The sequence below is a fragment of the Elephas maximus genome, chromosome 11, assembly GCF_024166365.1.
Source record: "Elephas maximus indicus isolate mEleMax1 chromosome 11, mEleMax1 primary haplotype, whole genome shotgun sequence".
NCBI lineage: Eukaryota > Metazoa > Chordata > Mammalia > Proboscidea > Elephantidae > Elephas > Elephas maximus.
In genome coordinates, this window is record NC_064829.1 from 114,077,018 (window position 1) to 114,100,885 (window position 23,868).

At 40.5% G+C, this 23,868-nt stretch overlaps 1 long non-coding RNA gene across 1 annotated transcript; it reads left to right on the forward strand.

The window, feature by feature from the left end:
* Positions 1-449: 449 nt before the first annotated feature.
* Positions 450-23,021, forward strand: LOC126085502 (uncharacterized). The gene is made up of 3 exons (XR_007519289.1): positions 450-531; positions 17,616-17,763; positions 22,936-23,021. It is a non-coding gene; the product is annotated as an uncharacterized LOC126085502 (long non-coding RNA).
* The last annotated feature ends 847 nt before the right edge of the window (positions 23,022-23,868 follow it).

Here is a 23,868-nt window from a genome sequence, read left to right on the forward strand (position 1 = left end):
GGGTTTTCTGCATATAAGATCATGTCATCTGCGAATAGAGATAATTTTACTTCCTCCTTGCCAATCTGGGTGCCCTTTATTTCTTTGTCTAGCCTACTTGCTCTGGCTAGGACTTCTAGCACAATGTTGAATAAGAGCGGTGATAAAGGGCATCCTTGTCTGGTTCCTGTTCTCAAGGGAAATGCTTTCAGGCTCTCTCCATTTAGAGTGATGTTGGCTGTTGGCTTTGCATAGATGCCCTTTATTATGTTGAGGAATTTTCCTTCAATTCCTATTTTGCTGAGAGTTTTTATCATAAACGGGTGTTGGACTTTGTCAAATGCCTTTTCTGCATCAATTGATAAGATCATGTGGTGCCCCACCTACTTTGGATGTACTATCAGGAGGGACTAGTCCCTGGAGAAGGACATCATGCTTGGTAAACAAGAAAGTCAGCTAAAAAGAGGAAGGCTCTCAAGAAGATGGGTGGACACAGTGGCTGCAACAATGGGCTCCAAAATAGCAATGATTGTGAGGATGGTGCGAGGCCAGGTAACGTTTCATTTCGTTGTACACAGGGTCACTATGAGTGGGAACTGAGGCGACAGCACCTAACAACAGCAACAAATCTTTAGTAGCATTTTTGTTTGTTTATTTTTTTCAAAGTCTGTTTTGTTTAAAATCAGTATAGCCACTCTAGAAAACCCTGGTGGCATAATGGTTAAAAGTTCAGCTGCTAACCAAAAGGCTGGCAGTTCCAATCCACCAGGCACTCCTTGGAAACCTTATGGGCAGTTGTACTCTGTCCTGTAGGGTCGCTGTGAGTCAGAACTGACTTGACAGCAATGGGTCTGGGTTTTTTTTTTTTTTTTTTTTGGTTTTATAGCTGCTCTAACTTTCTCATGGCTGCTGTTTGCAAGATAATTTTCATCCCTGTATTTTATATCTATTTGTATCTATGAATCTAAAGTGTGTCTCCTGTAGACAGAATATACCTAAATCTTGTTTTTTTTTTGTCCAGTCTGACAACATCTGTCTTTGGATTTGATTGTTCAACCCACTCATATTTAATGTTATTCACACAGTTAAATTTATGTCTGTCATTTTACTTTTCATTTTCTATGTCTCTTGTGTTCTTTTTGTTCCTCTATTCCTTCTCTACTGCTTTCTTTTGCATTAATTGAATATTCTTCATGGTGTTGCAGTCATTGTCAAATAGAATATTTCAAGATCTATCTTGAAGTACAACGCTTTCCTTGATAGGAAAATATCCATACGCCTACAAGGAAGACCAATTAATATGATTATTATTCAAATTTATGCACCAACCACTAATGCCAAAGATGAGAAAATTGAGGATTCAATTCCTAAAGTAGAGGGTCAGCAAAAAAAAAAGGACGACCCTAATGAGGGGGATTGACACAGTGACTGCAACAATGAGCCCAAGCATAGCAACGATTGTGAGGATGGTGCAGGATCGGGCAGTGTTTTGTTTTGTTGTACACAGGATCTCTGTGAGTTGGGACTGACCCGACAGCACCTAACAACCACAACAAAACAATGTAGCGTTTTAATTTCCTTAATGATTTTCACTATTTATTTGAGTTATTTCATTAGAGATTATTGTAGGCCTTATGATATACATCTTAACGTATCAGAATCAGCTTCACATTAACACTAAATTCCAGTGATATATAGCTCTTATAAAGCTGTATTCCTTTTCCCACGTTTTATATTATTGTTATACATATTGCATGTGTAAATGTTACAAACTCAATAATATATTGTTATAATTATTACTTTATGTAATTGTACATCTTTTAAAGAAGCTGAGAGAAGAAAAGACATCAAGTACATATTTTAGTTTTTATTATAGTAACCTTCTTATTTATCATTTCTGGTTCATTTTTTCCTGTGCATTTGGGTTACCATCTGGAGCCATTTCTTTAGCCCAATAGATCTTTGCTTACATCCACTTCCTTTGTGCTATTTTTGATGAATATATTACATTTCTGTATGTTATAGATGCAACAATACATTGTGTAATACTGTTTTATTCAATTGCTTTTTAAGTTAGTTAAGAGAAAAAGAAGAAATACGAATTTACACAGTCTTAAAATTTTTTTTTCTTTTTTTTTTTTTATAATTACATAATTACCTTTACCAGTGCTTTGTTTTCTTCATGTGAGTTCAAATTATTGTTTTCAGCCTGAAAAACTCCCTTTAGTGTTTCTTGTAAGACAGGTCTCTTAGCAATAAATTTTCTCTGTTTTTACCTGGAAATGTCTTTATTTTGCTTTCATTTCGAAAGATGTTTTGACTAGATATAGAATTTTTGGGTGAGAGTTTTTTTCTCTGAGCACTTTGTATATGTCATCCCACTGCTTTCTGGCTTCCATTGTTTCTAACGAGAAGTCAGCTATTAATTTTATTGGAGTTCTTTTGGAAGTGACAGGTCATTTTTTTCTTGCTGCTTTTAAGACTTTCTCCTTGTCTTTAACTTTCAGCATTTTTACTGTGCTGTGTCTGTAGACCTCTTTGCCTTTATACAACTTGGAGTTCACTGAGCTTCTTGGATGTGTAGATTAACACTTTTCAGTTTTGAAAATGTTCAGCCATTATTTCTTTGAATTTTTTTGTGTCCTTGTTTCCCTCTTTCTCCTCTCCTGCTACTCCTATTAGACATATGTTGGTGCACTTAATGGTGTTCCATATTTCTCTGAGACTCTGTTCATTTTTCTTCATTCTTTTTCCTCTCTGTACTTTGGGTAACATAATCTCTATTGATCTATCCTCAAAGTCACTAAATCTTTCTCTGCCAATTCATATGTACTGTCAGGTCCCTCTAGTGAGTATTTCATTTCTGTTATTGTAATTTTCAACTCCAAAATTTCCATTTGGTTTTTTATCTTTCCTATCTGAACGCTGGGTTTAAACGTAAGCTTTCATTTCTCTAGGGTAAATACTCAGGAGCTAGGTCATATGGTAAGTGTATATTTAACTTTACAAGAAACTTTCAAGTCATTTTCCAAAGTGACCATGTCATTCTGCATTCCTACCAGCAACATATGAGAGTTGCAGTTGTTTCACATCCTCTTGGTATTGTTGCTTTTTTTTTTTTTAATAGGTGTGTAATGGTATAAAATTGTGGTTTTAATTCACTTTTCCTAATAGTTAATGATGTTGAACATCTGTTCATGTGCTTTTATCTATATAACCTCTTTGGTGGTTTGTCTAAGGTTTTTTTTTTTTTAATCCATTTTTTTTCTAATTGTTCAGTTTTGAGACTCCTTTATATATTCTGGATACAAGTCTTTTGTCAAATAAGTGATTTTCAAATATTTTTGTCCACTGTGTAACTTGTCTTTTTATATTCTTAACAAGGTCTTTCACCATTAAGTTTTTAATTTTCTTTTTTTATGTTTTAACTAAAAAATACATAATCATTTGGAAATAATTATAGATTCACAGGAAGTTACAAAAATTGTACAGAGAGTCCTGTGCACTCATTACCCAGTTTCCATCAATGGTAACATCTTGCATAATCATAGTGTAACATCAAAATCAGGAAGCAGATGTTAACGCAATACGGTTAACTAAACCACAGGCCTTATTTTGATGTTACCGGTTTCCACATGCAGTTGTGTGTGTGTGTGTGTAGTTCCGAGCAATTTTACTCCATCTGGAGAATAGTTTGTTAGTTTCTTGTAAAACTAAGCGTATCTTACCATACAACCAACCGTTTCTCCCTTAGGCGTGTATCTCAGAGAAATGAAAACTTAAGTCCACGCAAATACCTGTACACAAACATTTATAGTTTTCAGCATAAAGAACTTGTATATATGTTTTATTATATTTGTACATAAATATTTAATTTTATTTGGGGTGATTGTAAATGGTATTTTCATGTTCTTTGATTTCAGTTTCCAATTGCTGATTGCAAATATATAGCAATATGGGTGCTTTTTGTGTGTTGGCCTTGTTTCCTACAACTTTGCAAAACTCATTTATTACTTACAGGAGTTTTTTTTTGTAATTTCTTGAGGTTTTCTACATAGAGAATAATGTCACATGGCAATAGGGACAATTTTGTTTCTTCCTTTCCAATCTGTATGCCTTTTATTTCCTTTTCTGCTTTAATACACTGACTAAGACTTCCAGTATGATATTGAATAGAGATGGTGATAGTGGACATTCTTGTCTGGTTCCCAGTCTTAAGGGAAAAAGCACTTATTTTTCATTATTAAGTTTGATATTAACTTTAATATTTTTGTAAATGTCTTTCATCAGATTGAGAAAGTTTTCTAGTTCTAAGTTTTCCTTTTTAATTATGTACAGATGTTTTGTGTATATATTTTCTGCATATATTTATATGGTTATATGAATTTACAGTCTTATTTAGACTGTTAATATCTTAGGTTACATTGATTAATTTTCAAATATAAAACTACACTCGCATTCTTGGAATAAACCCCTCTTGGTCATAGTTTGTTATTATTCATCTATATTGCTCTAACAATTTACAAATATTTGTTGAGGATTTTTGTATGTATACTAATGAAGGATATTGTTATGAAATTTTTTTTTTTTGGTATGTCTTTGGTTTTATTATCAGAGTAATGCTAGTCTCATAGAATGAGTTAGGAGGTGCTTCTACCTCTCCTATTTTCTGTAAGAAATTATGAAAAGTTGGATGATATTTCTTCTTTAAACCTTTTATAGGACTCTCCAGTGAAACCACCTGGATCTGGAGATTTAATTTTTGGTTGGTTGTTACCTACAAATGCAATGAATTTAATATCTACAGAACTATTCAGGCTATTTCATCTTGGGTAAGTTTTAGTAGTTGGTGGGTTTTGAAGAATTGATCTATTTCATATAAGTTGTCGAATATATGTATGTAAAGTTGTTTCTAGTATTCCATTATCATCCTTTTAGTATCCGTGAGATCTGTAGTAATATCGCTTCTTTCCTACCTGATACTGGTAATTTTTTACTGTCTCTGTCTTCTCTCTCTCTCTCCTCAATCTTTCTAGAATCCTATCAATTTTATTGATTTTTCAAAGACCAGCTTTTTGTTTAATTGATTTTCTCTATTGCTTTTCTGTTCTCAGTTTCATTGATTTATGCTCTTATTTTTATTATTTCTTTCCTTGTTCTGGATTTGGGTTTATTTTGTTCTTTCTTTTCTAGTTTCTGTAGGTGGAGGCTTAGATTACTGATTTGAGACTTTCCTCTTTTCTAATATAATAATTTAATGCTATAAGTTTCCATCTAAGCACTTCTTTAGCTGCACTCCACAAATGTTGATGTTTGTTATTTTTTTTCCAATTCAAATTATTTTCTAATTTCCTTTGAGACTTGTCTGACCCATGAATGTACACTGACTGGTTAAATTCCTAGTGACTGAAGATTTCCTGTTATCTTTCTATTTCTGATTTCTAGTTTAATTCCAATATGGTCAAAGATAATGATTTGAATGATTTCAATTCTTTTAAATTTGTTAAGATTTGTTTTATGACTCCTGATATGGTCTATCGTGGTGAATATTCCATGGACACTTAAAAAAATGTTTGTTCCGCTGTTGGGTGGAATGTTCCATAAATGTTGAGTCAACCCATTTGGTTGATGATATTTTCAATACTTTGATATGCTTGGTTATTAAATTTTCTACTATTTTGATTTATTTCTGAGAGGGAAGTCTTGAAGTCTCCAATTACAATTGTGGGATTATCTGTTCTCATTTCAGTCCTGTCAGTTTTGGCTTTCTGTATTTTGAAGCTCTGTTGTTAGGTTCATACACACTTACAATTATAATTTCTTCTTGGTATTTGATCCTTTTATCAATATGTAATGTTCCTCTTTACTCCTGGTAGTTTTTATTTATTTTTTGCCCTGAAGTCTACCTTGTCTCATATTAATATAGTCACTCCAGCTTTTTTGTGATCAAGGTTTTCATGGTATTTCTTTACCCACTATTTTACTTTTAATCTACCTATATCATTAAATTTGAAGGAGTTTTTGTAGACAGCATATAGTTGAGACATGTTTTTTGGTCCATTATGATAGTATCTGTCTTTTAATTGGTGTATTTAGATCATTTACACTTAATGTAATTGTTAATACCTTTGGATTAGGTCTACCATTTTATTATTTCTTTTCTATTTGTTCTCACTGTTTTTTGTTCCTCTTTCCCCTTTTCTGACTTCAGTTGACTTATTTGAAAATTGTTTAGTATTCCATTTTAAGTTATCATGATTTTGACCATATCTAGTGGTATTTTTTTTTTTTAGTGGTAGCTCTAAGGATTACAAAGTGTATACTGATCTTTTCACTGTCTATTTAGAAACACTATTTACTACTTCATTGGAAATATAGAAGCCTTATAATAGGTCCCTTTACTCTCCCCACTTTGAGCTATATTTGTAACATATTACATCTACATTGTTGAAAACTCCATCAGGCAATGAAATTTTTAAAAATCTTAGTTGTCAAACAGATTTTAGAGGATTACAGAGGTGCATAGTCTAAATGGTCTATTATATTTACCCAGATAGTTACCATCTCTGTTGCTACTCCTTCATTCCTGATATTCTAAGTTTCCTTCTGATATAATTTCTCTTCTGTCTGAACAACTTCCTCTAGCAATTCTTATAGAGCAGTTCCTCTGTCTACGAGTTTTCTTAGTTTTACTTCATCTTAAAATGCCTTTAGTTCATCTTCATTCTGAAAAATATCTTCACTGGATATTAGGAATCTGGGTTGACAATTCTTTTCTTCCCCCACCACTTTAAAGATATTGGACCACTTCATTCTGGCCTCAGTGGTTTCTGATGAGAAATGTTAAATCATTTGAATTGTTGTTCACCTATAGATAATGCATTGTTTTTCTTTGTCTTCTTTCAAGATTTCTTCTTTGCAGTTAGTTTTCAGAAGTTTGATTATGACTTGTCTGTGCATAGATTTCTTGGGTTCACTTAGCTTCTTGAATCTGTAAGTTTATGTAGTTCGTTAATCTTGGGAAGTTTTCAGCCATTATTTCTTCACATAATTTTTCAGCACTGCATTTTCTCCTTTCCTTCTGGGATTCCAGTGATACAAATGTTGGACCTTTTGTTGTCGTCCCAGAGATTCCTGAGACTCTGCTCATTTTTAAAATTCTTTTTTCTCTCTGCTGTTGAGGTTGAATAATTTCTATCAGTCTATCTTTAAGTTCACTGAGTTTTTTCTCTCATCTCCATTCTGCTATTGAGTCCATCTAGTGACTTTATATTTTGGTTGTTGTATTTATTCCAGTTTTAAAATTTCCATTTGATTCTTCTTGATATTTTCTATTTCTTTGATGATACTTTATATTTTAATATTTGTTTAAACAGTGTTCACGATTTCTTTTTGAGCACTTTTATAATGTTGTTTTTGTTGTTGTCAGGTGCTGTCCACTTGGTTCCAACTCACAGAGACCCTATGCACAACAGAACGAAACACTGCCCGGTCCTGCGCCATCCTTACAATTGTTGTTATGCTTGAACTCATTGTTGCAGCCACTGTGTCAATCCACCTCATTGAGGGTCTTCCTCTTTTCCTCTGACCCTGTACTCTGCCAAGCATGGTGTCCTTCTTCAGGGACTGATCCCTCCTGACAACATGTTCAAAGTATGTAAGACGCAGTCTCGCCATCCTTGCTTCTAAGGAGCATTCTAGTTGTACTTCTTCCAAGATAGATTTGTTCATTCTTTTGGCAGTCCGTGGTATATTCAATATTCTTCACCAACACCACAATTCAAAGGGGTCAACTCTTCTTCAGTCTTCCTTATTCATTGTCCAGCTTTCACATGCATATGATGCGATTGAAAATACCATAGCTTGGATCAGGCACACCTTAGTATTCAGGGTGACATCTTTGCTCTCAACACTTTGACGAGGTTTTTTGCAGCAGATTTGCCCAATGCAATGCATCTTTTGATTTCTTGACTGCTGCTTCCACGGCTGTTGATTGTGGATCCAAGTAAAAGGAATTCCTTGACAACTTCAATCTTTTCTCCATTTATCATGATGTTGCTCATCAGTCCAGTTGTGAGGATTTTTATTTTCTTTATGTTGAGGTGTAATCCATACTAAAGGCTGTGGTCTTTGATCTTCATTAGTAAGTGCTTCAAGTCCTCTTCATTTTCAGCAAGCAAGGTTGTGTCATCTACATAACACAGGTTGTTAATGAGTCTTCCTCCAATCCTGATGCCTCGTTCTTCTTCATATAGTCCAGCTTCTCATATTATTTGCTCAGCATACAGATTAAATAGGTATGGTGAAAGAATACAACCCTGATGTACACCTTTCCTGACTTTAAACCAATCAGTATCCCCTTGTTCTGTCCGAACAACTGCCTCTTGATCTATATAAAGGTTCCTCATTACCACAATTAAGTGTTCTGGAATTCCCATTCTTCACAGTGTTATCCATAGTGTGTTATGATCCACACAAATGGTTTTGCATAGTCAAAAAAACACAGGTAAACATCCTTCTGGTATTCTCTGCTTTCAGCCAGGATCCATCTGACATCAGCAATGATATCCCTGGTTCCATGTCCACTTCTGAAACCAGCCTGAATTTCTGGCAGTTCCCTGTCGATATACTGCTGCAGCCGTTTTTGAATGATCTTCAGCAGAATTTCACTTGCGTGTGATATTAATGATATTGTTCTATAATTTCCATATTCGGTTGGATCACCTTTCTTGCAAATAGGCATAAATATGGATCTCTTCCAAACAGTTGGCCAGGAAGCTGTCTTCCATATTTCTTGGCACAGACGAGTGAGCACCCCCAGCACTGCATCTGTTTGTTGAAACATCTCAATTGATATTCCATCAATTCCTGGAACCTTGTTTTTCACCAATGCCTTCAGAGCAGCTTGGACTTCTTCCTTCAGTACCATCGGTTTCTGATCATATGCCACCTCTTGAGATGGTTCAATATTGACTAATTCTTTTTGATATAATGACTCTGTGTATTCCTTCCATCTTCTTTTGATGCTTCGTGCATCATTTAATATTTTCCCCATGGAATCCTTCACTATTGCAACTCGAGGCTTGAATTTTTTCTTCAGTTCTTTTAGCTTGAGAAACGCCGAGCTTGTCCTTCCCTTTTGGTTTTCCATCTCCAGCTCTTTGCACATGTCATTATAATACTTTACTTTGTCTTCTCGAGAGGCCCTTTGAAATCTTCTGTTCAGTTGTTTTACTTCATGAATTCTTCCTTTTGCTTTAGCTGCTCGATGCTCAAGAGCAAGTTTCAGAGTCTCCTCTGACATCCACCTTGGCCTTTTCTTTCTTTCCTGTCTTTTCAATGACCTCTTGCTTTCTTCATGGATGATGTCCTTGATGTCATTCAACAACTCATCTGGTCTTTGGTCAGTAGTGTTCAATGCGTCAAATCTATTCTTCAGATGATCTCTAAATTCAGGTGGGATATACTCAAGGTCATATTTTGGCTCTCGTGGACTTGCTCTGATTTTCTTCAGTTTCCGCTTGAACTTGCATATGAGCAATTGATGGTCTGTTCCACAGTTGGCCCCTGGCCTTGTTCTGACTGATGATATTGAGCTTTTCCATCGTCTCTTTCCACATATGTAGTCAATTTCATTTCTGTGTGTTCCATCTGGAGAGGTCCATGTGTATAAATTTTTTTTTTTTTTTTTATAGTTGCCATTTATGTTCGTGAAAGAAGGTATCTGCAATGAAGAAGTCATTGGTCTTGCAAAATTCTATCATTCGATCTCTGGAATTGTTTCTATCACCAAGGCCATATTTTCCAACTACTGGTCCTTCTTCTTTGTTTCCAGTTTTCACATTCCAACCGCCAGTAATTATCAATGCATCTTGATTGCATGTTCGATCAATTTCAGACTACAGCAGCTGATAAAAATCTTCTATTTCTTCATCTTTGGCCCTAGTGGTTGGTGCATAAATTTGAATAATAGCCATATTAACTGGTCTTCCTTGTAGGCGTGTGGATATTATCCTATCACTGACAGCGTTGTACTTCAGGATAGATCTTGAAACGTTCTTTTTGACAATGAGTACAACACCATTCCTCTTCAAGTTGTCATTCCCAGCATAGTAGGCTATATGATTGTTTGATTCAAAATGGCCAATACCAATCCATTTCAGCTCACTAATGCCTAGAATATCAATGTTTATGTGTTCCATTTCATTTTTGACGATTTCCAATTTTCCTAGATTCATACTTCGTACATTCCAGGTTCCGATTATTAATGCATGTTTGCAGCTGTTTCTTCTCATTTTGAGTCGTGCCACATCAGCAAATGAAGGTCCCAGAAGCTTTACTCCATCCACATCATTAAGGTCGACTCTACTTTGAGGAGGCAGCTCTTCCCCAGTCATCTTTTGAGTGCCTTCCAACCTGGGGGGCTCATCTTCCAGAGCTATATAGGACAATGTTCCGCTGCTATTCATAAGGTTTTCACTGGCTAATGCTTTTCAGAAGTAGACTGCCAGGTCCTTCTTCCTAGTCTGTCTTAGTCTGGAAGCTCAGCTGAAACCTGTCCTCCATGGGTGACCCTGCTGGTATCTGAATACTGGTGGCATAGCTTCCAGCATCACAGCAACACATAAGCCCCCACAGTACGACAAACTGACAGACGCATGCGGGCACTTTTATAATAGTTGATTTAAATTATTTTTCACATAATTTCAACAATTGTGTCATTTTGATGGCATCTATTGATTTTCTTTCCCCATGAGAATTAAGATTTTCAGGCTTCTTCATATACAAGTAATTTTGAATTGCATCCTGGACACTTTGAATATTATTTTATGGTACTCCTTGTCTTGTTTAAAACCTATGAAGAATGCTGAAATTTTTGTTTTAGCCGCCAGTTCACCTGGGTAGGTCCAGGTTACAAGTTCCAACCTGCCGTCTGTGATCTGTGGTTCCAATGTCAGTTTAGTTTTTGAAGACTTTGTAGTGCTGTTGTATCTGTCCACATATGTGCCACCCCATGGACAGTTTGATACCTAGGCAGAAATCTAACCACTAGCTCAGTTCTCAAAGTGTTCAGTAGGCTAATTAGGGCCAGATGAGCTCAAGAGATCATAAATAACTTTATGGAGAGATGTTCCTAAGCCCCTCCCTCTTCACTATCTTCTTGGCACTTTCTAGTTTCATGAGCTCCCCTTTTTTGTATTCTGGCCAGAAACTGCTCACTTCCTTGATTGTGCTAGGTCTAGGACGAATGGATGAGAGGAGAGGGAAGGGGGGAAAGCAATGGGGTTTGGTCCTACCCTCTTAGAGCTGGGATTCCACTAAATGAAGAGGAAAGTCCCCCTCCCTTATAGTTTTGACTCCCACAGGCTCTTGTAGTCAGCTGCTGTTGCTGCCATGGCTGCCGCTAAGGGGTTGCCTGAAAGAGAACAGAGAAAAAAGAAAGAAACACAAAGACTTGGGGATTTTCCTTGCCTTGTCTGAGCTTCAGAAGCTCCCTTTTCTGCTCCTTCAGCCAAGCTTCTCCTAGATGTCTCTCTGTCTGCACCACAGACATCACTTCCAGGTTTTTGGCTGTGTTGAACTCAAGTCAGGGGATACAAGAGGAATAGAAAATGGTAAAGTCACCACGGATTCAGTAGTACTTCAAACTCAGCCCTTTCTCCATTGTGCAAGTAAAATCTTAACCTCTCCAGGTTTGCTTTTTGTTTATTATGCTTACTGCTAACCTTCCAGTGTTCGTCATTAGAAATGGAGATATTCTCGCTCCCCTGCAGCAGTGAAGGAGGTGGTAAAATGCTGCATCATACATCTAGTTCACAGAATCTGATGGAATACGGTATGGAAAGGACATTCACAAGAACATCTCCCATGCAACATGCAAGCAGCCTTGTGTTGATTGTTCTTAGGATAAAAAGCACCCCCTCACCCAGCGTACAGGTCCTCCTTGGCCTGAATGTCTACATCTCCAGCCCATTCTCTCCACCTCTCGTCCTGCTCCCACTTTCTGTCTATCCAGCTAAATCGCTGAGACTCATCATTCTGTCTTTTGGCACAAGGCCATTGCACATGCTATTCCTTCTGCCTGAAATACCCTTCCCACATTCCTTATTCCAATTAAGTCCTCTCATCCTTCAAGCCTCTGCTCAAATTTCATATCTCCAAGGAAATCTTCTTGGAGCCCCCTATAATATACGCTCTCATGGATCCCTATACTTTTCCTTCATAGTATTTATCATGATTACGTTTATATTTGTAATTGTGTAATGTGCTGATCAGTGTTCAACAACCAGCTGGGGGGAGGGAGTGGGCTGATTGGTAGAGTTTGCTGATTTCTGTGATATAAATCTCTCACCATGGCCACTTTGAAGCTACCAATGTGATCTTAGGAAACCCTGGTGGTGTAGTGGCTAAGAGCTATGTTTGCTAACCAAAAGGTTGGCAGTTCAAATCCGCCCAGTGCTCCTTGAAAACTCTATGGGGCAGTTCTACTCTGTTCTATAGGGTCGCTATGAGTCGGAATCAACTTGATGGCAATGGGTTAGTTTTTCTTTTTTTTTTTTTTTTAGCTAATGGGATTTCAAGCAGCTGATAAAATTCCTGAAAATTTTGGCAAATGATTCTCGTGAGCTGGTATAAGTTGGCTCCAGCACACCACTGATGCTGAGTCCCCAGCACCTAGCACAGATTTGTTGAATGAATGAATAAAATTAGTCCCACAAAGCAGAGCTTCCCCTACCTATGCTGGCTCGTGACAAACTCTTCATCCTCTCCAGGGGGATTTTTTTTTTCTTTTTTTTTAAGCAGAAGTGTGGGTTTTCATCAAGAAAATGTATTCAGTTTAAAGAAATATTTTATGGATGTAACCTTCCCACTTTTCCCTAGTGTTAAGACATCCTCCCTTGCATGTTGGAGCCCTGGTGGTGCAGTGGTTAAGAACTAGGGATGGTAACCAAAAGGTCAGCAGTTCGAATCCACCAGCTGCTCCTTGGAAACCCCATGGGGCAGTTCTACTCTGTCCTATAGGGTCACTGTGAGTCAGAATCAACTCCATGGCAATAGGTTTGGTTTGAGTTTTCCTGCATGTAAGTTAGAGCTTTGCAAACTGTGAGTAGACTCATTAGTGGTTCATGAGATCATTTTAGAACATCCTGACCAACATGTTTTTAAAAAATGAAATCAAGTAGAAGAGAAGAGAAAATGTCACTGTATCAGAGCTCATCTTAGGCAATCATTAAGTAGTGTTTTGGGCAACTTTTGTGAGTGCGTGTGCGCGTCCTGTCCTGTAATGTAAAAAAAATCATGTTCTTTCAGTCAAAAAACATTTGAAAGCCACTGTTATTAACAGCAATTCTATTTAGTTTAGTAGCTTTGCCCTGTATTCTATGTCCTTATATGGAAAAAAAATTTTTTAAAGCAGGAACACTACATCAGACTTCGTATTTTTTTGGTTGTACACGTTACAAGTTTGTGTAAAAAAAAAAGTATTCCAAAGTCTAAAAACAAACTTTGGCTTTCCCAAGTCCCTGTCTCCCATCCCCAGGGACCTAAAGGGTTAAGACCACTGAGCTCCCAAATCTGGGGAAAGGATTCCTAGAGAGGTCGGGCTTGGAAGCCCAGGAACTTCCTGTTTTGGCCTGCCCACCCAAAGCCCAAACTACTCTGGGTGAGGGTGCCCAGCCCAGAGCTGTGGGAACATTTCCACCCAGCTGCCCTCACCTGGTGACAGCATGGACAGGACAGGGAGCATCCTGGTGACGATGTTCATTGTCCCTATCCTCCTGCATTAAAGGACAGCCCACCCGTAGCTGATCCTTGAAAGCTGAGGTGGGAGAGGTGGGAGGATTGTAGGTGAAACCAGACTTAGGCCTTCAGTGAGGTCACGTGTCCTGCCAGGAAACCCTTTTGTGGGTTGCAGTTGGCTGTACTGATTGCATCATATGTCACGTTCCATTTGCCGCCTGGAGCCCTGCACAAGACACTTTTTCTGTATAAGTTCATTAAACCTGTACCACTGTGCTCTGTGTGTGTGTGTGTGTGTGTGTGTGTGTGTAGGGGGCTGGGGGAGCAGAGGGGACTGCAGGTGCTGCAATGAGCCCCATTTTATGGAGGGAGGAACTGCACCCCAGAGCAGGCAGGCCACTTGGACAGGGTCTCACAGCCATGAAGCCACAGTCATGACTGGAATCCGTACACTGGAGAGTCCAAGCTGGTAACTGCTGCACCCAACTCCCTCCGAGAGACATTTACAACAACTCGGGGGTGATAATGACAAGTCAGTGGTCAAGAGTTTGGCTGCTAACCAAAAGGTCAGCAGTTCGAATCCACCAGGCACTTCTTGGAAACCCTAAGGGGCCGTTCTACTCTGCCTATAAGGTTGCTGTGAGTCAGAATTGACTCGATGGCTTCGTGTTTTTTTTTTTTAAAATAATGGAACACCTACTCTGACCGCGTCACTGCTCCATGTGCTTTAAATTTGTTGTCTTCAGAGACTGCGTCTTAGTTATCTAGTGCTGCTGTAACAGAAATACCACAAGTGGATGGCTTTAACAAACAGAAGTTTATTCTCTCACAGTCTAGGAGGAGAGAAGTCCAAATTCAGGGTGCAGCTCAAGGGGAAGGCTTTCTTTCTCTGTGGGTTCTTTGGGGAGAACCTGGTTTAGGAGCTTCTCAGTGCAGGAACCCAGGTCCAAAGGACGCTCTGCTCTCAGCGCTGCTTTCTTGGTGGTATGAGGTCCCCCTGTCTCTCTGCTGGCTTCTCCCTTTTATATCTCAAAAGAGGTTGATTTAAAACATAACCTAATCTTGTAGATTGAGTGTTATATCATTAACAGAATTGCCTCTATTCCTGCCTCATTAACATCATAGAGGTAGGATTTACAACACATAGGAAAATCACATCAGATGACAAAATGGTGGACAGTCACACAATACTGGGGATCAAGGTCTAGCCAAGTTGACACACATTTTGGAGGGACACAATTCAACCTATGACAGACTGTGTCTATTGTTATGCTCATTCTAGAAAGGGAGAAAACGAGGGACAGAGAGGACCATGGGAGAACTGACAGGGACCCAAGTTAGGTCCCTGGTGGTGAAGGCTCTGAGGTACTGGGTCTCAAGACCTTGGCCTTATGCAGGGCACTGACGTGACAGCTGTGACCACAACCGACCCACAAACATTAAACGTTTCAGAGACAGGAAGTAAAGCAGGGTGGTGTGATGGTGACAGGACTCAGGGGAGAGGGCTAGTTCAGTTGGTGTGGTCAGGGAAGGCTGCTCTGAGGAGGGACACCTTGGCAGAAATCTGAGGGCTGAGAAGGAGTTGGCTTCGCGAAGCTCTTGGGGCGGGATATTCCAGGTAGCAGTAACAAGCACAAAGGCTCTGAGGTGGGAACAAACTTGATGCGTTTGAGGAAGATAAAAAGGAAGCTAGGTGGATGAGGGAGAGGGAGAGGGGTGGGAGAGAGGACGGTTTGGGTTGGGGAAGGGAGGGGTGTGGGATGTGGCCCCTAGGTGGGGTCCATTGTCAGCCCCTCCTGCTGGATCTCGGGGAGCCCACACCCTCCTTCCCCCTCTTCTCCTCTCTGGAGACATCTGCACTCTCCACTTCCCCGCTCAAGGTCTACATTCTCAACTCTAGCTCCCCTCTTACCACATGGGGGCTCATGCGTTCCTTGTGAGCAGGGAGATGGGGCTCTGTAGACAGTCCCTGCCTGGACGCATCTGTTCTTTTATTCACTCATCCCCGTGTTTAGACATCAAATGTCGTTTTTCCTCAGGACTTTTGCCCTTGCACGTGTCTCCTCCTGGAACACTGCCGCTCCTCAGGGCTCTACTTCCAACATTTCCACCTCTGAAAAGGCCTTCCCTGGAGCCCTGGTGGCACAGCGGTTAAGAGCTCAGCTGCTAACCAAAAGATCAGTAGTTTGAATCTACCAGCCTCTCCTTGGAAACCCTATGGGGCAGGTGTACTCTGTCTTATAGGGTTGCTGTGAGTCGGAATCAACTCAACGGCAAGGGATTTGGTTTTCTCTCTTTTTTTTTTTTGGTTTGGACCACAAGGTTAATGTAGTCCCTATCACTCCACTGGGAACCCTAGTGGCCTAGCGGTTAAGTGCTACGGCTGCTAACCAAAAGGTTGGCAGTTCAAATCCACCAGGTGCTCCTTGGAAACTCTATGGGGCAGTTCTACTCTGTTCTATAGGGTGACTATGAGTCAAAATCGGGAACGATTTTGGTGTATCACTCTGTTTTCTTCTCTTCGTATCACTCTCTGGAGTTATCTTGTTCTACTATTATTTTACTTGATTACAATGTCCTCCCTCTTTAGAATGTGATTCTTGTGTCTCATGTCTCCTCGCCAGTAGTAACTACAGGAATGAGCACAATGTGCTCAAAACCTACTTGTTGAATGAATGAAGGAATGAATGAATGAAGCACCAGTTTTCTGGCAAGAGGCACTGGCCTAGATATTAAAAAGACAGAGAAATACAGTCACACAGAGCAGGCGGCAGAGGGAATGTCAGCCTGTGGGTCAGGGAGTCTCCCTTGGAGAGGTGATATTCAAACTGGGCTGGGGCCCTACATGATCTCATCGCCCATTATCCTCTGACGCCATCTCACTCTCTGATCCTCACTCTGCTCCAGATGCACTAACCTTCTTGCCATTCATCTGGCATACCAAGTATGCCTCTGCCACAGGACGTTTGCACTTGCTGTTCCCTCTGCCTGGAATGCCCTTCCCTCGTATATCCACATGGCTCCCTCCGTATCCTCCATCAGGTCTCTGGTCAAAGTTAATCTTCTTAGTGAGGCCTTCCCTGATTCCCTCTTTGAAATTGCATCCCTCTACCCCAGCCACTTCTGAGCCTCCTTCCTTTAGTTGTAACGTTTATTATGGACACACTTATATGTCTTATGTGTTTATTTACATGTTCTGTGTTTCCTCAGGTAGAGTTTCACCTCTGCGGTAGCAAGGTCTTGCTTACTGCTGTGTCCCTAGTGCCTAGAACACGGTCCGGCACATAATGGGTCAATAAATATTTGCGGAATGAATGGATGGCAGACTATTACGGTCCTTGAGCTGAGACCTAGACCTGAGTGATGAGAAGTCATGGGAAGGATGATCTCAGGGGGAAGAGCGAGGGCAAGGGCCAACAAGAGGGGTGGAGCTTGGTGGTCAGGGGAAGAGAAAGGAGGCTGGTGTGGACTCATGAAGTCAGCTCAGGGGAAATGAGGTTGGAGAGCAGTGAAAGTGACATTGACACTGAAGAGGCTTAGGGCTCGATGCTGAGGAAATGGGCATCTGGGGGCCAGGATGGCTTGTCCATGAGTGTATCTACTGGAAGAGGAGGAGAAGGATCAGGGCTAGGCCAGAAGCACCCAGGAGAGAGTGAAAAGGATGGTATCCCTCTCCAAGAAACAGTGTTCTTCTTCCTACCCCCAGGCTGAGAGCCCCAAATAAAATCCCACTTTTGAAGATCCCAGAGACACCATGCCCACCCCATCTCGATCAGTCACCTGTGAGCATGACCACTACTAATTCCCCTTCTCCCTGAACAAAAGCTTCTCCTCACATCAAGAGACGGAGCTAATTCTTTTCCTCTCTAGCCTCAATGACTTGCCTTAACCAATAGGTGACATTTTGGGACTTCAAACACTGGGTCATGAGAAGCTTTGCAACTTCCATGTTGGAACACCCATTCTGAGGAAAGCCAGGTGCCATGTAAGAAGTTGACTGCCCTGAGACCACCATGCTGTGAGGAAGCCCAACTTGGCCATGAGGTGAGGAGGCAGGGTGTTATGGATTGATTTGTGTCTCTCAAAAAGGTATGCTGAAGTCCTGACCCTGTACCTGTGGATATGACTCTGTTTGGAAGTACAGTTGTTCTTTTGTTATGTTAATGAGGCCAGCTGGGTAGGGTGGGTCCTAAACCTAATCCCTTCTGAGAGGTGTCCAATGATAGAGAGCAGAACAGACACAGAGACTGACACACAGTGGGAAGAGACCATGTGTGAGCCCATCTACAAGCCAAGGAATGCCAGGGCTATCAACAAGGAGGAACTCTCCTCTAGAGCTGATGTCCCGATTTGGGTTTCTAGCCTCTAAAACTGTGAGACAATACATTTCTCTTCTTTAAGGCCTCCCACTTGTGGTATTTTTGTTAACACAGCATCAGGAAACTAAGACACGGATTAAGAGGTGTTTTCTTTCTAAAGAGAAGTTTATATGTTTTTCTCCCACGGTGGTGTAAAGAGGAAAGCAATTTCTACTTATTTTTCCTTGATATGTATATTGTTTTATTGCACATCTGTGATTCCTAAAAAGTATATGTGTGTAGGTGTTTATAACTTCATAAAAGAGGATTATGGGAGTGCAAAATGGCACAGCCGTTGTGGAAAACAGTGTGGCATTTCCTCAAACTAAAAATAGACTACCACGTGACCCAGCAATTCCACTCCTAGGTATATACCCAACAGACTTGAAAGCAGAGACTCGTACATCAATATTTATTGTAGTACTATTCACAATAGACAAAAGATGGAAACAACATAAATACCCATCAATGGATGAATGGATAAACAAAATGTGGTACACACATGCAATGGAATACTACTCAGCCAGTAGGAGAAATGAAGTCTCGATAAATGCCACAGTATGGATGGGATTTGAAGACATTATTCTGACTGAAATCAGACAATCACAAAAGGGCAAATATTTATGACCTCACTTACATAAAAAGGCAAGAACAGTGAAACATATAGAGACCAAAGTTCATTAGTAGTTATGGGGGGTGGTGGGAAGGAGGGGAAAAGGGGGCGATTGTTGCTATGGAGCACTGAGTCTCGGTTTACAGTGATGGAAAAACTGCATTGATTAAGGGTAGGATTGCAAAGCCAATCAATATAATTGCTGTCAATAAATCGTACACTTGTAAAATGTTGAATTGGCCAAAGTTGTGTAATAGGCGTACTTCTAGAAATGAGAAAAAGAAAGGAAAAAGAGCAGCTGCTGAGGCTGTTTATATACGAACAACTATTTCATGGAATTTGATTTCTTTGTGTGGAGATTTAGGGTCATGAATTCACAGGACATTCTAGTTAATTGGGCTAATAACATGTTTAGTGTTTCTGTTCTACCTCCTAGTTTGTTGCATAGTACCTGGTCTTACAAACTTGCAAGAATGCAAGCAGCCATCCAAAGTAAAACAATTAGTTTCTATTTGCCTGGAGTGACAGAGGAAGAAGGAGAGTCTGGAATAGGAGGAGGAAATACAATGTGTGGCTAATTGCCTTCAGGAACAACTGTTGCCTCCTTTGCCATCAGACCAGAACTGGATGGTGCCCAGCTACCATTAGTGAACATTTTTATCAAAGATTATATAGAAGAATCCTGATCAAAAGGGGGGAAATGTAGGAAAGAATTTATAATTCTCATGGAATCCAGGTTTTCTGGAGCCATGGAGGTGGGATGAATCCCTGAAACTACTGCCTTAAAATAGTTTTTAAACCTGAAACCAAAAATATCCCCCGAAGTCTTCTTAAACCCAAACAATAGTTTACCTTAACGAGTAAAGGGTGTCTGCCTCGAGCACTGTGCTCCTTTAAGATATATCTACATCTACATGGGATCAAATTGCCAACAACAATTTGAAAGATTAGGTTAGAAACTTGGGGGCAGTGAGTTTACGTTAATGGGGGAGCAACAACTCAGAAAAGAGGTGAGGATGGTTGCACAACTTGAATGGAATCAGTGTTGCTGAATAGCACATGCAGAAATTGTTGAGTTGGTGTACGCTCTGCTGTGTATGTTCTCAACAACAGTAACAAAAATTAAATAAATTACGTAGGCATGTAAAGAGAATCATGCTGCTATAACCTCTGGAACTTTCCCTTCCACTTCGTGTTTCACTGATAAAATTCGTCCATTTTGGTGCAGGTTGCTGTAGTTGATTGATTTTGACTTCTGGGTGAACATGCCACACAGTTCATCCATCCCCTGTTTTGGTTTTGGATCGCTTCTGGGAGTTTCCTATTGTGTGTGTCTAAAAGTAGAACTACAGGTCATGGAGTGCACACATGTTCAGCTTTAGGAAGTAATGCCAAGCTGTTTTTAAGGCTGTTATACAGTGTATATTCTCAGGGGCAACATTGTCTGCACTCCACGTCCTTTACAGAGACTGGCATTGCTGACCACTTTCATCGTGGCCTATCTGACGGGTGCCAAGATAAGGTGAAATAAGATGTTCTGGATTTAATTGTGTCCCCCAAAATATGTGTGTCAGTTTGGCTAGGCCATGATTCACAGTATTGTGTGATTGGCCTTTTTGTCATCTGATGGGATTTTCCCATGCTTTGTAAATCCTGCCTCGGTGATGTTAATTAAGTTGGGCTTAGTGACAGTTATGTTCATGAGGCAGGACTCAATCTACGAATGTGTTTTAAGCCAATCTCTTTTGAGATATGAAAGAGAGTAGCAAGCAAAGAGACATGGGGACCTCACACCACCAAGAATGAAGAACCAGGAGGGTAGCACATCCTTTGGACCCAGGGTCCCTGTGCTGAGAAGCTCCTAGACCAGGGGAAGCTGGATGACAAGGACCTTCCCCCAGAGCTGAAGGGGAGAGAAAGATTTCTCCTTGAGCTTGTGTCCTGAATTCCAACTTCTAGCTTCGTAGACTGTGAAAGAATAAATCTGTCTTTGTTAAAGCCATCCACTTGTGGTTATTTCTGTTATAGCACACTAGATAACTAAGACGTTAGATAAGATTTATATTTCTCTGGCAACTAGTGACAATGAACATGCTTCCATAGGTTTACCAGTCAGATCTGGTTCCTGTTCTGTGAATTGCCTGTTCATACCCCTCGCCTATTTTTCAATGGGTTTGTTTGTGCTTCTTCTTATTGATTTGAGAAGTTCCTTATATAATATTCTATATATTTGTCTTTTATCAGTTAGTCATACAGCATATATATTCTTCCAACTCGTAACTTGTCTTCTCACTTTCTTGAAGGTGTTTTTGATGACAAAGATTCTTAATTTTCATATAGCCAAATTTATCAATCCATCTGAGTTGATTTTTTTGTCTTGTTTAAGAAATATTTTTCCAATATGTGTATTTCTTTTTCATATGTGTAACCTTCCCAGTTGCTCAGCTCTGATGGGCCCCTTGATGAACTGGGTAGCAGGTGTGAAGATGGTTCTTGAGGGAGGTGAACTGTTCTTCACGATAAAATGGAATACAGTGATGTTCCCAGGAGCGGTCTGAGAGAGAGAGACAGAGAGAGATAGTAGCCTGCCAGGCGTCCTTTTCTGCTTCTCATTTTCCTTTGGGAGCCACCCTTCCCTTCTCTCAGTCTATGTGGTTTGGTTCCCATTCTCCAGCACGAGAAATAAGCATAACATCCAAGTAAGGCCAATGAGAGAGAGCTGCAGGCCTTTCATTGGTACTATAGGGAGTCCTGGTGGCACAGTGGTTAGGAGCTCGGCTGCTAACCAAAAGGTCAGCAGTTCAAATCCAGCAGCCGCTCCTTGGAAACCCTATGGGGCAGTTCTACTCTGTCCTATAGGTTCATTATGAATCAGAATCAACTCAACGGCAGTGGGTTTTGGTGGTTAATTATATGGTAGGCTGTAAGGCTAGAGCGGCAGGGGGCCGTCTTTGCCATTGCGAGGAGAGAACCTGCCTGAAAATGAAATCGATACTGAGGAAAGCAGAAGTGAGAGAGGGAGAGAGTCACAGTCATGAGGGTATTTTTCAGCACCTGGATCCAGCTATACCTGCAGTTCACACACCTCCTGTACGTCTCTTTTATAAGAAGTGTTTGTGTTCAAGTTAGTTTGGGTTTTAGTCATTTGCAATAGAAGGCCCGATTGATAACCAAGCCTGAAATACATGCAGGCAGTCAAGCTTAGGTACCTTCCTCTTAAGAGAGGTGGGCAGGTGTCACTTCCCCTTCCGGAGGTTCCTATTCTAACAGGCCTGAGTGGTTTGGGTTCAAGCTGAGGGAGAAGAGCAGAATCAAGGTGTCAGGCCAGAGGTGGGGTGACTACAAAAGCAGCCACACAGCCAGCAGCAGGAACTGGGAACCTGAGTTATTAATAAACAAAAGCCTTTTCCTTCCATCTTCTCTGTTGGTAGAGCCTGGTTCTATGTGCTTGTTCCTCCTCCCTCTCTCTATATCTTCCAGAAGAGTAACCTCAGCCCTGGAGCCAGTAGTAGTTCTTTAGTCTCCTTGTCAATGGTTGGGTCTGGGAGGGGTTTTGATGCATCTCTGGCCGTGAAGATGTAAGGAGGAGTCTGCTGGGGGGTGGTTATTAGGAGCCTTCTGGGGAAAATGGATTTGCTCTTAAAAAGTAATGTAGGGGAAAAAAAGCCCCTTATTTGCCTCCTGCAGAAAGGGTGGTAGTGTGACGAGGCATTAATTGAAATGAAAGTAGACTCTCTCAAAGTCTTTGTTTAAAGCTGAAATATGACAGTCATTTATTTTGTTTTCCCCTCCATTTATGCAGGAGAAAAAGGAACGGTAATAACCTTCTTCTGGGTTAACAAAGAAAAAACTCAAATATTTATTCCTTTCAGAATTCACAGAACAATTTAAGCATTATTCCCAAAGCAATAAATTATTAAGTAAGAGACTCAATCAGGATTACAGGTTTTGGAGGATTAATGTTTCTTTTTACACAACTTGGTAATGACCTCTGAAGTTCCTATGGCCTACTCAAAACATTTGCAAGAAGAGTTTTATGATGCTAAAGAGCGTCTGTCTTTCTGCAGCTGTGCAGAATTTTTCTCCTTATCTTTCTGCAATTCCTTGGACCGGCACTCTGAAGAGCCTATAATCCTCAAACCCCATTAGATGGTATCAAGGACAAAACCAATATGGGAGGAAAGGGGCCAAGTAAGATTTTAGCAACGGGACCTACAGAGTTGTAATGTTTTCCATCTGTAACAGGTGATGCCTGAGACAGTGGCAGCCACGTTACCTCCATGAGGGATCATGCTGTCAACACACCAAGAGTCTGGGTCCGTGAAGATACCATTCAGATAATGCATTAATCACTGTAGAACCCCCTATCTTGGCGGGTCTAGTTGTTTTGTAAAATAATAAAGGCCCTTGCCTTTTAAGATGTTTGGAATTTGGTCTTCCTTTACTTGCAGCAAACAGCATCCTGCATGATACACCACCCCAGGGTGAGTGATCTCACCAGGTGGGAAAGCCGCTGCTGACACAGGATCTTAAACCACACGGCCAGTTCCGTGCCCAGGCCAATGCCTCTCTCCCAACAGGGGGGCTCTGGCTGTCAACAATGAGAGCCCCTTATTGCCTCCAAGCCCCATCAATGCCGTGTACGATGGTGAACGAAGGTTATCTTCAGGATAGATCATGTTGATTATGGTCTTCATATTTGTCTTAGCTAGTGCAGCTATAACAGAAATACCACACATGGATGGCTTTTACAAAGAGAAATTTATTCTCTCATAGTCTAGGAGGCTAGAAGTCCGAATTCAGGGTGCCAGCTCCAGGGGAAGGCTTTCTCTCTCTGTCGGTTCTGGAGGATGGTCCTTGTCATCAACCTTCCCCTGGTTTAGGAGCTTCTCAGCGCAAGGACCCTGGTTCTAAAGGACGGGCTCTGCTCCCGGTGCTGCTTTCTTGGTGGTAGGAGGTCCCCCATGTCTCTCTGCTCACTTCTCAAAAGAAACTGATTTAAGACACAACCTAACCTTGTAGATTGGGTCCTGCCTCGTTTACATAACTGCCTCTAATCTTGCCTCATTAACATCATAGAGGTAGGATTTACAACACAAAGGAAAATCAGATCAGATCACAAAATTGTAGACAATCACACAATACTGGAAATCATAGCCTAGCCAAGTTGACACACAT